Source organism: Limulus polyphemus, unplaced genomic scaffold, assembly GCF_000517525.1.
Source record: "Limulus polyphemus unplaced genomic scaffold, Limulus_polyphemus-2.1.2 Scaffold243, whole genome shotgun sequence".
NCBI classification, from domain to species: Eukaryota; Metazoa; Arthropoda; class Merostomata; order Xiphosura; family Limulidae; genus Limulus; species Limulus polyphemus.
Genome location: NW_013665853.1, coordinates 650,840 through 658,097, shown reverse-complemented (window position 1 = coordinate 658,097; position 7,258 = coordinate 650,840). Strand labels below are relative to the sequence as shown.

Below are 7,258 nucleotides of genomic sequence, written 5' to 3'. Positions count from 1 at the left end.
ATTGCGTAACTTTGTGCTTAATTACAAACAAAGAAAAATAAACGCATTAATTCACAACTCACAGTAGCCACTACTTTGTGTTGAAACGTATAGCCTGGTTTTTAACCATTGGTTTCAATAAAATTATTTTATCTTGTTTTCGAATTTAATTTTGTTTGGTATTAATGTTATCTACTCAGACTTTTAACTCGCTACCTATAAGAAAATGATTGCATATTTTTATGATAAGTTGCTTCATATAGCTCTTAATAATGTTGATGCATATGTTGAAACACAATATATGTTGCTTTAATTATTTGCTATCTTACTGGTTACTTTCCCAACTTTGTTACATGATGAGTATACAAAAGAAACTGCACGTTATACGTTAGGTATATGAGATACACAAGAGATTACTTGCTGATAGAAGAGAAAACATCCTACCTTTGCAACATAGCAAGTGTTTTTCTTTTCATTTTATTTAAAGAAGGTCTCTACCACTAGGGGTCGAGTAGAATATGATGAGCTTAATAACAGCTTGTTTGCTATGGTAACTGGTCTATCAACTGAAAGCAGTACTACACAACCCTGAGTACAAACAAGAACTCGTACTCATAGCATAGTGGGTGTTTCAGCTGCATCTTGGCTGAGATACGATGTGAAGTAATCTGTTCATGCCACTGCAAGTCTCTGGTTGTGAGGAGCAGTAAAAAAACTCCCTGATATTCAAGGGACTGAGAAGAAACATCTGGAACGTTTCATTAAATATTTCAGACAGACAACTGCCTGGAATAAATGGACTGATGGACAAATAGTATAATGTCTGATGTTGAGTTTGGATGACCCAGTACTTGACTAATTTCACCATAAGGATGATGAGCAAATAAAGGATTGGGACACAGTTATAGCTGAGTTGTATCAATGTTTTGATCCAGTAGATAACGTGGCTATTTATCAGACCAAATTTAAAACTCGAAATATTAGGACCCACAAGATGTTGTCTGATTTTGTGGGTGATCTGTATTGCCTGTACAGAAAGGCACATCCAGCTATGGCAGCTACAGAACACAGGGATATCCTGAACTTTAATACTTTAGAAGGATTCGCTAGTGAAATGCTGCAACTCCTTATAAATGATAAGGGTATGTACATTCTAACAGAATATTCTCTTTCTGTGGTAAATAGATGTGAAGTGGCAAGTTAAAGTCAATTACAGAAGAGAAAGAAGCTCAAACTGATAGTTGGAATGGCTCTTTGGCCATAATTACCTCCATGGGCATCTTCACAACTTAAAAAGTTTGTGTGAAACCCAAAACACTACTCTGCCATAAACAATGTCATGGTGAAGTTACTTTGGATATCAGGGACTTTCCAGGTACCATGATGATTTTGCTACAGCAGCAGCAGGTACCTCCCCAAAATGTGCATTAGATAGGAGGGAGGGAGTTTATGCTATGATTGTGGACTAGTTATGCATTTAAAATGAAATTACCTATATCAGACAAGAAAGAAATTTGCAGTTCTACCTAACACTACAATAGAAGCAGAAGGGTTGTAGGAAACAATCCACGGTTGACACTGTTCCAATCCTATTAAACTAATGGACCACACATCAAGTTTTGGCCAATAGTGGGGTAAAGAACAGTAATAAGTTTGTATCCAAATATGTTGTAATCAGTTAAGTTTGCACAGGGATAGGAGGAGCTTGGAATGCTTTGATAAAAAATTGAGTTCTTAGTTTATAAAGAAGGCAAGAAAACACTGGTGGATCTTGCAGTGTCGCAACAACTCTTAGTGAAGGCACCACATTGGCCAATTGATAAATACTTCATCTAGTTAATTGTCTTAGAGTATATTTTGATTCTATCAATTGCAATACAAAGATTATTTCTGTAGTCTGGTTGTGATTCTTTAACTTAAGTTGTGTGACAAACAACACTTCTATGGCCTTCTAGTTCCTTCAAAGAGCACTATGATTGAATTAGAAGCTAAGATTATAACCTGGTTTCAGTTACTTGTGTAGGAATATTAGACTATCAGTTTTATCCTCTTCCTTTTTATTAGACATATAATCAGTTTTCATAATGATGATAGTTTGTGTGAGTTGTCATTAGAAGGCAACAACCCAACAAGAAGCATGATAGTCTGGGATGTTCATATATTCCTGGAAGACATTTTCTGAGGTAATAATACGTGTATATCTATGTAAATCTACAGAAATGACAAAAGAAATACTTAATGTTTCAAAACTGCATCTAAAATCTTCTCATAGAGCAAATTTTTGCTGTAAATGTTAAATTAAAACTTTCAACCGTACTTACTAATTGAACTTCTGATCTATCAGAAACTGTATTGGCTAAATGTTTTCAATTCTGACTTTTAGCTATATAACATCACATTATTCTGGTTGTTTTACTTTCTATCACCTTGATGGCTTATTCAGAAGTTTGAATAGCCTGTTCACTTTATCATAACAAAATGGTAGTCCAATGTTTGAAGACTTCCATGATTTTGATCAGCTTACAGAGATACCCATGACTCTGGTGATAATTAAAAGTTTCCTAACAGCTTAGCAATTGTTGGAGGATGATTTCCAGTTATCGAAACCTTTTAACATTCAAGGTCTTTCAGAAACTGCCGAAGTTTCCATCCTTGAGTCTGTATGTCCAAATGTATAGCCAGTAACACTGGCCAAAAGTTGATTGATAGAAATGTCCAAACACCAAATCGAGCCTGCTTGCTGTCAAGCCTGACCTTCTGACTACATTAACTGTAGCTCCTGCATAACTGGCCAGAGAGAGAGAGAGAACCAAGACACAATGCAAATTCTTCTAGTAGAAGACGGCTTGAATCCAGAAACCACTAGAAAGACATCTATGCATGTCTCTTGTAAGACCATAAAAGCCTGAAAAAAAAGACAAGACTTTCCCAGGAATGACAAGTAACCATTGGAGAAGTCCAGGAAACTACTCCACAGCAGATTATTACCATCATCACAACTGTCAGAGCGTTTACATCTGGTCTGGTACCTTTACAGCAACACAAACTTCAGTCTCAACCAACTACGTCCTCCAACCCAAGTGAAACACCACTGCTAATCTTAGACAGCAAGGTATATGTAGACCTGGTCCACGTGCCAGTAGAACAGTCAAGTCTGAGCTAACACGAGTAAGATGGCAGGAGAACTTTGCCAAATCTGGGTTGCCTTCACCAAAATGAAGAAAAACCTGGAAAAAGCAAACTAAATAATAAAGAATGTATAGTTATGGTTATAAAGTCTATGGCTACTCTAGAAAGCCTACTGCCAAAAATGAACATTACATTTTCAAGTTTAAGAGTATAATTCATTAATATAAAATTTTTGTAAAACTAAAATATTACACTTTTTTATTTCTGTGTTTGTTGACTTTTATGCAAAGTAACATGATAACTCTATGCACTAGATGTCTCTAATATTGAAGTGGTATACTAGAGGGAAGGTATTTGGTCCATACCACCTTGCCAACTCTCAAACTAATCTCTTTAGACCGGATAATAGATTTGACAGTATCTCATATAACACACCCAAGGTGCTAAAGTGTGGAAAACGATTTTTTTTTGTAATAACGGGACGTGAACCACAGAACCTCGTATCCATAATCCAGTACACTAACCATAAGGGTACACTAGGCCTACAATGTTTGTAAAATTAGAAGTATTTCCCCTTGTAGTATTGAGGAAGTAGGAAGTATTTCACTAAAAATACAAAGTTACTTATAGTTTGTTTCCTTAAAACTATGAGTTTTAATAACACTTCATCGTGTTATGAAGTGTGTTTGTCTAGTTCAAGAATAAAATACCATACATATACATAGTTGATTCACATTAAAATTATTTAATTATATCTAAGATTTAAAGTTAGGGACGGCCTAAATGTAAAAAAGAGAAGGAAAATTGTGGTATACGAAACATACCAGATGTTTTTTCCCCTTTAGTTTAGAAAGACGAACATTTTCTTTTACCAAAATTTAACTATATTATTTCCGCACTTACACGACTTTTTTTCTGATGGATCAGAGGTAAGTTTACGAATTTACAAAACTAGAATCCAGGATTCGATTATCCGTGCTGTACAAAGTGCAGATAGCCTATTGTGTAGCTTTGTTCTAAAAAAAATAAACTTTCATGGGATGGTTTATGTGTTAAACATATAACATGCAAATAGCTATATTTGGATTGGGTTGCATTATTATTGTACTTGTCATACATTGTCAAGAATAGTTTCCTTTGATATTCTGAACTTTCCAATGTAACGTATCGCTGGAGAATTTCTTAGGCTTGTACAATGAGTTTTCTGGTTGCATCACTGATGTACAGGTTTAGAAATGCCTGAATATTTTGTCTTCCCTATTTTTTACTAATGGGATGGTTGAGAAATTGGCGATAAATTCAATTTCGGAGATCTGACCCTATTCAAATAGAAACATTGTGGCTAGTTCTTAGTCGTATCCAGATTTTCACCTGGTACAGGGGTATATCTATATTCAGAGATAAGAGTTTCCGTCTTTTTTCTTGTGAACACGTTTACTGATTTTAGTTGATCGTCTTGTTTGCATTATCAATTAAATAAATAAAATGTTTTTATTTCATAAATAAAACTTGTGTTTTGTCCATTTTCTCAATCCAGTTAGGTCAAAACTCAATCTGGTAGACCTGTTTTTCTTTTTTTTTAGAGTGATTACTATGTTCACCTGCAGGAAATTAGTGAAGTTGAGAATACTAAGTCTTTTTATTTCAACAAACTATATTTCACGCTTTTTGTATAGTAGTTAGTAGTCATTTAGTAAGAAAAAGAGTCTAACAATAAACTAGATAAAGACAGAGTGCATGGTTATAAGAAAGAAACAAATTTGCTAACGTGTGAACTAAACAGAAATAACGAAGCCATCAAGCTAGTGGAAAAGTTTAACTATCTGTGGAACGTAAAAAACATTCGATGGTAAATTTGATGCAGAAACTCAGAAACGAATTGGTATGGCCAAGGGTACATTCCATAAGATGAGCAATACATTGAAAGTTAGGAAAATGGAACCAAGCTAAGAGTGTTATAGTGTAATGTATATCTGATTCTCGCATATAGCAATGAGTTTTGGAAAATTTCACCAACTTAGGAAAGGAGACTACAAAGCAACTTGGATAGAATTCAACAGAATAATGTTGAGGAGATCTTGGACGGATCATGTGACAAATGAGATGGTACTGAGAAGAGCAATGAGAAGAAAACGCCACGTCCTGGGTCACCTAATGAGAAAAGATGAGCTGGAAAATTAAACGGTAACAGGAAGAATTGAAGGGAAAATGTAGAGGTAGGGCCGAAACTGACTTACATAAATAGTCTCGGTAAATGGATGAACGTGAGTAAAGCAGAAATGTTGAAAACGATAAAGGATAAGAATCTGTGAAAGGCCATGGTTGCTAAGAGAGAGGGAGCCATTTACTGAAAGTTCCGCCTAGAGATACTATGCTGGGAACAAGTCAATTCAATATTTTTACCAGTAGCAAAAAGGGCATATAATACCCCCTCCTTTATTAATAAATTATATTCATGCTATAAGAAAAGTTTGAGTAAAATAGATATTGCTACACGATAACATTTGATCTAAGTATACTTTGTGATATTTTTTAAAGATATTATATAGTTTTTAAGATAAGATATTTTAATCATTATGTAATTATTCGTTTTAAATTTGGCCCATTGGCAGTGGCGATGTCATTTAGTTTACGATTAACATAAAAAATTGTAATCACTGTTTCGAATATAGATTTAAGCGTTATGCCTTCAAGTATATGGAAATTATGTATACTTTTTATTTGAAAAACTCTGGTATCTTGTAAATTTATCTATAAAATTTATTAAGTCATCTAAGCAAACCTGTAGATTGAAAAAAATGAAGATAACCGATAAAACGTTAATGTGTTTGAGTGCTCTTTTAAATTTATGATTTTTGTATTTGGAGTAAAGTAGACAGAGTGAAAGTAACTTGTGTGTTTTATGGGACAGAGATTATGTCGGAAAATCGGGATATTTATTTATTTATTCTTGTTACACGAGGAAACTAAAACTTTAGAAATTTAAAATTAATTCAGATATAATTGTGTAACTGGACGTGTAGTAAAGGAATTGATTGTAATTCAAACTTCAAAACGTTATAAAACAGATTCCGTGTAGTTTGCTATATTCCAATGGAGAAAACATTTCGTGCCTATTGTTTGGTATAAATGTCACGTAGATTACTAGGGACATTTTTATAACTATTCCAAGCAGATCAAAAGTGCAAGCTGTACAAAACATGCCTCAGTCGTCAGTGAGGCAGCAGCATCCAATGAAAGAAATATTAAAATGTGGCAGAGAACTTCTGATGAAAACTATATCGACAGTGTTATACGTCAACGTGAGAGGTATGGTGAAGCTAATGTTCTTAGAATTGTAACCATAACTGCTGTAACATTAGCTGGTATCTAAAACTATAATAGTTGAATGTTTTCTTTTTGTATGTGGGTCGATGTTTTCCAAATGCTCTTCCACTAATGCACGTTCTTATCATGTACATGTATCCTGATTATCGATTTTATTTTTGTCCAAAATAACAGCATATGAAGAAATAAAACAGCAGTCATTACAGCATTTCATAATTATGATATTTCTGAGCTTAGATTTCTGGAATCAGTAATAATTAAACAATACTTTAATATTGAAACATAAAACAAAATTTATCTATATATATTCTTCATTTGCAGAACTAGGCTTCGTCCAGTAATGTATGAAAAAATTTGGAAAGCTCATTTTACATTTCACTATCTTGCTGACGACAGTTCATTTATGAAGCTTATTGTTGATTGAGAACTGGATTTATCCAAGAAACGTAAAATAACAAATCCATGGGAAGGAGGTTCCTCTGTGGGGCGTTAGATATCGGGGTTTTCTTCAAAAATAAACATTTTAAAAGCTGAAGAAGATCTTATCTTTTCAATTTACAAACATGGCAAAAAAGGTGATTAAGTTTATTGAGAAAATCTTATGAGTTTAGTTTATTCGTGCAAAATTCTGGTTTGGCCAGATCTACCTTTGTTAGCATTTTAGTATTTTGTTAGTATTTTAAAATACAACTGAAATAAATGTAGTTCATTTGACTAAAGCAATAAAACTTAATATAAAACTAAAACAATTTCTTTGTTTTTCTGAACGACTCCTTATGCACACAATGGACTAAACAGTCAGGTCATGGACTTATATATGGTT

At 33.7% G+C, this 7,258-nt stretch overlaps 1 long non-coding RNA gene across 1 annotated transcript in view; it reads left to right on the top strand.

Moving 5' to 3' along the window:
* The window catches only part of LOC111085119, a 9,078-nt gene extending 1,976 nt beyond the window's left edge, over positions 1 to 7,102 (top strand). The window contains exons 3-4 of the long non-coding RNA XR_002609964.1: positions 6,284 to 6,417; positions 6,757 to 7,102. This is a non-coding gene — a long non-coding RNA (uncharacterized LOC111085119). The remainder of the gene's footprint in view (positions 1 to 6,283; positions 6,418 to 6,756) is intronic.
* Positions 7,103 to 7,258: the final 156 nt, after the last annotated feature.